The sequence below is a fragment of the Anopheles stephensi genome, chromosome 3 (assembly GCF_013141755.1).
Source record: "Anopheles stephensi strain Indian chromosome 3, UCI_ANSTEP_V1.0, whole genome shotgun sequence".
In the NCBI taxonomy this organism is placed as follows: Eukaryota; Metazoa; Arthropoda; class Insecta; order Diptera; family Culicidae; genus Anopheles; species Anopheles stephensi.
Genome location: NC_050203.1, coordinates 44,761,722 through 44,771,685, shown reverse-complemented (window position 1 = coordinate 44,771,685; position 9,964 = coordinate 44,761,722).

The following is a 9,964-nucleotide window of genomic DNA, read 5'->3' as shown; positions in this document are numbered from 1 at the left end:
TATCATATCCCCGGCCCGTCACAAGCCGGTCGCTTGTCTAGCAACACATTTTCTTAATTGATTGACTAATGATAGCAGTTTCCGTACGAACGTCAAGAAGACATTTATTCAATATCTGCGTACGGCTCGCTTCGCAATCGTCCATCCGCTGAACGACATACTCACATTTGAAGACGGCTGCGGTCCGGAACCACTGTCCAAATATGCTTTAACCGAATGGCGACGGAAGCGTTTCATTCAAATCGGCCCGTTTGGTGGTTTCTTCCATCCGTTTGGTTTTATTTTCTCTCTCTCACTCTCTCGTTCGTCAGTTCTAGTGCGCTTCCGGTTCGGGGCTCGGCCCGGAGCGCTGTCCGATTATCATAAATTATGTGGTCAGCTGGCAGAGTGCCGATTCGCGTGTTTGAAATCAATACGTCGTAAACATGAATCATCGTCAACATCAGCACGGAACATACCATCGCGAACGCTTCACGTCGTCGTCCTCGTCGTTGGTCATCGTAGATGATCCGAGTCTGTCTGATTTCCTACCATCACGTCACCAATTCCAGGGGGTGATCGTTGAGCGAGGGCGCCAGGAAGACAGAAAATCGGAGATGGAGACCGACTGGACGGAAGGGTAGTGTCCGATTCCGTCCTGATGACGTGATGTCCTGGCCAAGCCCAGTGCGGCCGCGTCAGTTGCGCAAGGGCAAGAACACGACTACGGTAAGGTAAGGTCACACAAAAAGGTTCCGGAAACATGGCACGCAACAAACCCTCTCCTCCAAACCACCATTAGGATCCGCATGGTAGAGGGTGGCATTAGTTAGCACGAGCTGAAAGTCATCTATCTATCGGGCAGATCGGGTGGCGGGAGTCTCTCTTAGGGGGGGTGGCAAAAACACACCCTGCACGCGTGCAGTCATCATTTGAATGCAGGCTATCGGATGGGACGGACTCAATCAGTCCCTACGTTAGCAGGGGGTTGAAGTTTTGGGGACGGTGTGGCAATCCCATGTTCGGGCCACAACTAATAACGATGCGATCATGACTTTTGATAGTGAGCGTGTTTTCATTCGACCGGACAAGCAGAGGGAAGCACGTCCTTGATTTATGACTAGGTAGAGTCAAAGTCCTGGGGCAACTTTAATACTTTTGTCTTCCATAAAGTCCAAAAATTATATGATATGTCTTAAAAATCCTAAATACAACGAAATGACGATATTAAATTAAAAGAATGTAAGTTATGAGCACCGTGAAACGATGGTCTCGTGTTAGCACGAGGTCCTTTAATGTTGGAATAAAAACTAACCGATAAATGGTCAACCAGCAGCTTCAGCTTTCCGGATAAACATGTTAAACTTAAACATGATCGCCCCAAACCCCGAAACGCACCGCGTTTCGTGTAGCTGATAAGTGACATGAGGTTTTCCTTCAGTAGACGGCACGAGCCTTCTAATGTACAGCTGAACGATAGATGCGCTTTAAAGTGTGTCGTGTAAATGGTGCACGGCTGTATTCCCCCGACGCTTGTCGGTCATAGTCGTAAAATAAATCAGCTTTCAGGTTAGAACACAAAACACTGCGCTCAGGATGCGGCCCGGTCAGTCAGGTCAAAACTGCGCCCATCACAAGCATTAGCGTTAAGCAACGACGAATCCACGAAGAAAAGGTGCAGTTGCAAGCTGCAATGTGCACTGCCAAAGGGGTCATCAGAACGGTCCTTCAGATCCGGTCAGACCGATGTTCGGTTGTTCCACTGGGATAATGCGTGAAATGTGTGCTACTGTCCGAGGGTTCTAACCGTAGCAGATGAGCGTTTAATGAACTCGAAGTAAATACGGGACTGATGGCATCAGTTCTGACCACTTCACGGACAGTGTGTGAGTGTGAGGGATGTGTTTGTTTGGTACAAAAGTGTACGATGTGAGTAGTTCGATAGGTGATAAACTGATAATCGGGAGGGAAGAAAGGGAAACATCAAACAAGCGGACCCGATCGGGAAGGAAAATCGGCAAACTGTAACACGATCCAAAAGCCAATTGAAATTGGATAGCTTTCGTATCGATTGTGCGGAAACAAAGCGCTAATGTGCTTAATGTGCTTGGAAGGTAAAATAAGTGAGCTTTACTGGTTTTAAGACCAATATGGTGCTACTGAATTTAACTGAACATTTTGATAAATGTTTATACGAAAGAAGTTTCTCATGTTTTTCCAGCAATTAAAACTTTCCCACACATTCTATCACTTTTACGACAAGCTACCACACACTTAGACCTACACGCAGCATACAAAATGTGTTCCCGAAACAGCAAATGTCTTGTCCTTGATGTTTGAACTCACAAACCGAACAAACGGTGCCGATAGCATCGTAAAAAAAAGGATCGGACAAAGAGTACGGCGCGGAAGTGCAGCCACTTAACATGTTCAAGCACTGCGGTACGAAAGATAGCGACGCGAGTTATGAGGCTACGCGGGTCTGATCGGTTAAGTAGTCCCGATCAACCCGCGATCCGGTAGGATTGTACGTACAGCTGCACCAGCTGAAGCCAGTTGCCGATTATTCAAACATCAGGCAGGCAATCGATACCGCCCAACATGTACGTTCGGACGAGCATGTCCTTTTTGGTGGCTAGATCAATGTTACGGTTCGGTGAATGGTCCCGGCCTGCTGGTTGCCTGTAGAACAAGGTCCCAACAAACCAATTGCCACTGTCAAAGCAGCAGACGCGCATTGTGCCATGCGTTCGCGACATGTTCTCAAGTGCCTGTGCCTTTGACTTTGAAGTGCAGTTGTTTTCACGTTGCCGGCGCCACCACCGGCGACAGTGGCGTTGTGTCCTGGGACAGTTTTGGGACTGTCAAGATGATTCTTGAGCAAAAGCATTTGATAAGTTCTTTGCAAAAGCATGTAATTTAACGGCAAACTTGCTGCAAAAAGTTTTACTTCACCTCCCCATAGTGCTTGGTTGGCTGGTTGGTCCATCAAAACTATCGTATTCAATTTGTCCGCTCAAAGAATGACAGTTTAAGTAACTTACTCCCCGTATAAGCAATAAATCGGACTTAACGTTCGAGGCCGCATTGAACACACGGTCAGACATTCCTCGACCGTAGCATCACCACCAGCCAGAACTATCAGCCACATTCTTCGCATACTACCGGCTGGTTGTAAGGTGGACAGGCGTGTGTTCCGTCCGTACGCTCGCCTTTGAGCTTAGATAAAGGCGCTGGCGCCCAAAATAATCGTAATCACGGTAATATCAACTCAACCCATTCGCTTTCTACACTTGCCGCACCGCTTCTTAACCCGTGTCGATTGTTCTTCTGGTGGCCATTCCCGTGCATCCGACCACGCGTTTTACTGCGACCGACCGGAGCACACCGTGGCGCCCGCCATAGGACCGGCATCCAAGCGTCGTCAGCTTATCAACTACGACACACGCGGTCGAAATGCCGAAATACCGGGCCGACCCTCACGAGCATGGGAGGATCCCGCACCGCTTCCTACAGGTTGTAGGAACGGTTTTTTGACAGCAATTTCGGCGGTGGTCGTTTTCGTTTTGTACTTTGGTGTGTTTCGGCTGTGTGTGTGTGTGGATCGCGGCGGATTAAAACAGCGCATCAGACCCAGCCATCCGTGTACGTAGCAGCAAATGGCTTAAGGGACCATCAAAAGCGAAAGTTTTACGAGCGCCTTTTGATATCTCCTTCAAATGTCCAAATGCATGGATAGCTCCCAACAGGCAATGGACGTGCACGGACAACAGCCAAGAAACCGAAACAAAAAAAGTCAACCTCGTTCGGTCCGTTCCGTTGCTTCCTTTGTTCCTGCAGGAATCTAAATTGTCGCCAACGCGCAGACGGATTGCTTCGGTCTGAGGTAGATAAAAGACAAACATTTTGTCGTCCATTCTCGCTGCATGACTCACCGAGCTAAGGAAGTTTATAGTTGTGGCTGCTTTACTTTGAAGACACTTTTTTGGAATATTTGTTGTTGTTTTGTTGGGACGAGGACGATTTACTTATAAAGAACTTTCCGAAATTATTATAAAACATGTTAGTGATTGTGTTCATGTACAACGCGTGGTTGACATATTTAGCTCTTTGTGTTGTCCTAACCAATTGTCGATGTCCGTTAAAAAAAACACACTTTTTTCTTCGCTAGCTCAATCAGGGTTTGAATATGAAAGTAGTGTTTGGTGCCCGTCAGCCCAGACCAGAATTCATCGGATAGAAACAACTCAGCGAAAGGCTACGCAATATGCAATTAGACTTCTTCCATGGAGTCATGTGCATGGCGTTCGTTCAGGTTATGCCCTTCGATGCCTGTTCTGGGATTGCAGTCACTAGCAGCACGAAGATCGACAGCACAGCGCCTGTTTGTGGCTGTGTTGAGAAGCAACGAAATTGACACATCAGCTCTCCTCAGCTACGCGAATTTTTTGCACCGTCCAGGAGCTAAATGCCACTGCAAAAAAATCGTATAAGACACTATGGAACAGTAATAGGACCGTTGGATCCCTTTAATGTCATTCGTTAATTATTTAACAAAACCATTCCATGCTCGAATTTGGCATGTCACAGTCAATGTTTGAGTCCATGATTGTAAAATTTGTCTCATGAAGTATTTGTATATAATTTGGCAATGGATAGCACTTTCATTAAGGCACATGTATGTCAGATGAGTATTAAATAGTATAGTATAGCTGAAATTGTTTCCTCAACTTCATTCTAGGGACATAAAATCAAAGAAAGTAATAAATTGTTCCAGAATGCCAACCCTGCACTATCCTGTATGCGTCCACCGTCATACGATACGGTCCAATATAGTGCGTCGATGGGAGTAAAGTAAAACCAAGAACGGGATTCCCAACATGGCACCAACGGCGGACAGAAGCTGACGTATGTCAAAATCTAATGCACCGCACCATATTGGCTCCCGGAGGAATACATGAGAAGCACACTTCATGCGTAAGCAGGAGTCAGTGTCAAACGTTGTCATGTTCAACCGTCAGACAGACGCCCACCGTGGACGGGGCCCGCAATGTGCATCCTAGCAGGGACCCGGTGGTTGGCTTCCCGATGGCGGATGCACCCTAAAATTGTCACGCTACAGAATCGACAGCCAAGCCACTCGAAACATCAAATACTGAAAAGGTCATGACATCGTGCGCTCGTTGTAATGTGTACATGCGAACGATTCCGACCGACACCGAGAGTTCTGCCGATAGTGTTTGCTATCAGTTACTTGGCTAAAAGTGCCGAACGAGCGTTTGATAAAACATGTAATAAAAAAAAAACCTTTGTACCAACTACTTCCAAAGGCACAGGAACTCACTACAAACGGAGCAGGAAATAGGCACTCCGAAATGAAGTCATAAAGACCCTAATACGCTCAGACCCGGACTGGGGCAAATTGGTTTGACTTCCCGACGCAACAGTCGCTAGGAGAAGGAAGGAAGTAAAATTGGAACAGGGGATGGGACATCTTTATCAGGCGGAACCGTTGGCCCTTACCGATAGATCCGGCTGGGACCGCAACTCGTAGACGAGTAATCGTGAAATCCCGGCTAAAACATTGACCCAAACACAAGCAAACAAAAGTACGGACAACAAAACACGGCACCGAAGGATAAGCCGCGTTGAGCAGAAAGGATGCCATAAAGATGGCTTAACAGTGTCAGTGCTGCCGGGAGCCATAAAGGCAATAATATGTTTTGGCATTCATTTTCGGTTGCCTCTTTACCTTTACGACTTGCGGGGTATTGGGCTCAGCATGTGATATCCTGCCGTCCCGTGCCCGTATTGACCACGGTTTGATGTCCCCAGGTTGGCGCCTGTCCCGCTGTAGTCCGCAGCCAAGTGTCTAGGTGCAGGTTCGGTCGGTCTGCAAGTGCTGGGATTCTGCTCGATAGTCAAATTGCGCTCGAACCTGGCCATTGTCGCCGCCGCCGCCAGTTCAGGGTCATCGACGTCTAGGGGGCAGCGTCAACGTAATGCGATGATAATATTTACTTTTAACCTAAACATACTACTTCCCGGCCTTTGCCCCGGAACAGGTAGAACAGGAAACGGGTCGCTGCCGGTGCGGTTCGTGAGTCGGAAGAAACGAATCGTTATCCTTAGTGGAAATTGTTCGAACGGTTATCGATAGTTATCTCATAGATTATCTTTCTCGGCTGTGTGCACCAAAGTATGACAGGATATGATCAAGTACCATTTAGCTGAGTTTCATCGAAATGATTTATATTTTATCAGGTTCTAATGTACCTCGCTCGTGCTTTTTTCCGTAATTTAGCGTGTGTTTTCCTTTTTCAAGTGTCTCTCTTCCGACTGTTGCAGTTACACCGAGACCATCGATAACGGTTTTCTCTCAGATAAGCAACCCTTCGATACACGTAATAAAATTAGGAACAAAACAACAAAAAAACACTTCCATACTGCACACACGGACGCGCAGATGCGTTACGGCTACACTTTGATTAATTATGGTCGACAATAAAGGTCGGCACGTTGCACCTCACTCGATTGGTTTCCATAAGTCGGAAGTGACAATGGCATATTTTTACACGAATTTTTGTTGTCCCAGCTTTGACATTGGTTTTGTTCCACAAATCTGGACATATGTAGCGACAACAAACATTGCCCATTGTTAACGCTCAACCGTAACGAAAGACTGCGCGAGTGAGCGAATAGCTGAAGGACCTCCAGTAGTCTAGCAGTGTTTCCCGTTTGCCAGGCGGCACAATCAACCCCCGTCAACCCCTAATTTGACCTCGGGACGACGACTGCACGGAGGTACTGTTTTTATTGTTCTGTACCGTAGCCAACTGAGTGAAGGGACAAACTAACGGCGAAAAGAAGCAAAAAAAAACGCTCACACTCAACCATCTATCGCTGATCGATGCCGGAAAACTCATCGAGGAAAACCGTATGAAAACATACCGAAATGGAACGGTCATAACAATAAATCAAATCATTAATGCTTTTTTAAAGGCGTCGCATTAAAGGTGCACATCGAGTACGCGCGCGCTCGCTCGCTTATTGCAGTTCCGGTCGGCGAGCGGAACCGCTGGCACCCCTTGTTCCGGGCGTGGAGTTTTTCCTCGTGGTCGTGTGCAACAGGAAAGTGGCGTTGAAAGAAATGTGCCGTAGCGGTGGCAGGACCTGCGTATGGCACGGTTCGGAGCGCCGGTATTGGGGTCAGGAGATCGGTCCAACCGACCGACACCTTCACCAGCGGCCGCTCGATCAGTTTTTTTTATTGAATGGTTCGGCAGCCGATTACCGATTGTGTCACTTTTCCCCCAACGGCGTATATCCCAGCTATCACTCAGTGCCTCATTGTTGTTCGATAATTCATTGCAGCTGTCTCGGTGGCAAATCAATACAAACACCATTGTTTCAAACTGGCATTGGCAGGCTGAGTGCAGAATCTGAGAGCTTTAATTAGATTTGATTTACATCCCCTTGTTTTGGCACAGGAAGGACACAATCCTTGCCGACTGTTGTTACAAGATTGAAAAGTGTCTTCATCTCTCCGTTAAAATGACGGGAAGGAACTTAAAGAACAATTTGGCTCCACGACTAAAAGGGCCTTTGATGCGACCGCCCACCTTACATCCAGTTCATCTCCGATAAACACAACTCAGCTAGTGAAAGCACTTTAAACCCTTGCATCGGATCGCATCTGAATCGGTAACGGCCCGGTCGTGCCACACACGACGCTCTGTTTAGTGTTTATAATTTCATAATTTCTTTACCAGTCCATAACTTGAAGCGCCGGTGCGAGGTGAAGGATTGTTTGTTTATTTCAACGTGTCCCGACAGACTGCGGCACTAGTTGACGTACCGTTTGGCAGCACTGTTCGCCGTTCTAGATAATAGCCTTTTAAGTAGTTGCTTTAATTACGCACGTAAATAGAAACTTCGATCAGTTCAGTTACTAATCTAAACAGTCTTGTTTGTACTATCTTTACCTAAAAAAAGATCCTCATTCTAGTACTTCAGGCAGACAAAGGTATCATCGGGCATTTCTGCTGATGTGTAAGAACGAGTGAAAGACATTTTTTCCCAATGTGAAGTGTGTAATGCTTTTCTTTTCTTTTTTTTATTCTGCCGCTTTCCACTCCATCGCGAAACAGCCCACAAACAAACCAGCGGCCACATAAATCAAATTTAAAACTACTTTCCATTTTTCCCCAAGTACTTTCAGCATGCCGCGCTCAGCCACGGTTTGAAGAGGCTGCATTCGTTGTGTATGTGTGTGGTCCTGGGAAACTGTATTTCCACAACCGTTCACAACAGGACACTGGTGAAACAATTTTCTTTTTCTTCTGGCCCACCACCGAACGCTCGCCAGAAAGATGAGCGAAGGAAAGCGAATGAGTGAGTGTGTGTGTCGGTGTGTTTTTTTTTTGTTCTCTTTTCTTCCCTTTACTGTATTATATACTGAATCTGCTTTCTGTCACCAAAATGCGATTACGGTTCCGGAGCAGTTCTAACTTTTCTTCATTCTAGCACTTTTGCTCCATCACCGGGAAACGCCAGCACGGGAAAAACGTTCCATTTCTTATATTTTTGGCTAAAAAATCCCTACTGCGGAAGGAAACAACCAATTCAAAGTCACTTTTATAACTTCCTTAGTTATGAGCGTTTTCTATGCTGAGCTCCGAGCACTGGGAAACATAATGTTTTGTGTGGATGAGCGATTGCATTTTGCTTTCCTAAAGATACTGTTGTAACTATGCCATCGGGAAATTCCCATTTGAAGCTCTTAATTTAAGAAGAAGCAAAGAGAGAGCCTTTAGAAAACCACTGTCAGCAGTATAACTGGGAAACAGCTCAGACGATGTTTATCTTTGCAGTGTGACACATGAGGTTCTTTATGAATATTTCCTATTTCGTCACTAAATATGAGTTGTAAAGTTTCGAATCAATTGTTAGATTTTTTTAGTCACTCGGTGAAATGGTACTCGGTGGTGCTTTTTTGTGGAAAGTTACAATGGATTGTGGCATTCGATTAGGAGAAATTTGCAACTAAACTTTGAAACTTTGCAATCCGCTGTGGATTACAGAATAAGCCGACGAATTGTCGCGTTAACCCCGTCCGAATGTGAATGATGGGACGTGGTGTCGTACACAAACAAACAATGAAACTTAAAAAATGTATAGTTTGATAATGTTTTGGTCCAACATTTGGCAGAAAATACATAGCTCATTGTAAAGTTCCCTGAATTGATTGTAGCTCTGCACAATGGGACTTCAGACTGCCACTATCCAGTTGAAACATTACACTTATAAATAGGAATGGATTCAAAATCCTTTATTTCTGCCTTTAATTTTTATTACACTTTCGAAAAATCAATATTTTTAAGTTATCAGACGTTAAGATTTGTCCATTAATTTCATTTCTTAAATTTACTCAATTACGCTCAAATGGCTAAAATGTTGTAGAGTTCTGATGATATAAATATTTTTTTAAAATCCACCTGTTGAAGGTTGATCATAAGGCATAATGTTAAATATTAGCAATCCTAACTAAAACAATTTTATATTTTCACAATTTGATTTGATGAATAACTTGAATAATAAATAATTAAAAATTAGTTGACATGGTTGAACGACTTGACGCAGCTAGATATTCGGTCCTTGGCATAGTAAGACGACATTCGACGGGTGTGATAAATAATAATTACATTTAATAGTCCTTTACTCACCAGACTCCTATCGATACGGTGCTTGTAGCCATTGCTTAAAAACATATTTAAAATCCTTGACTATAAAACGTAATTTTTCAACAGTCAAGTTGCGATAAGATTTGATTTTTTTTATTCATAAAAAACGGCCTGGCCGTATTGCTAAGATTTAATTTAATATGTTAGCCAAAATTAGACGTGTAAAATGTGCATAGTCTGTTTAGCGTACTGTTGAACGATCTGGAAGGAATTTGAAAACAGTCCTGCCATGTGGAAAACAA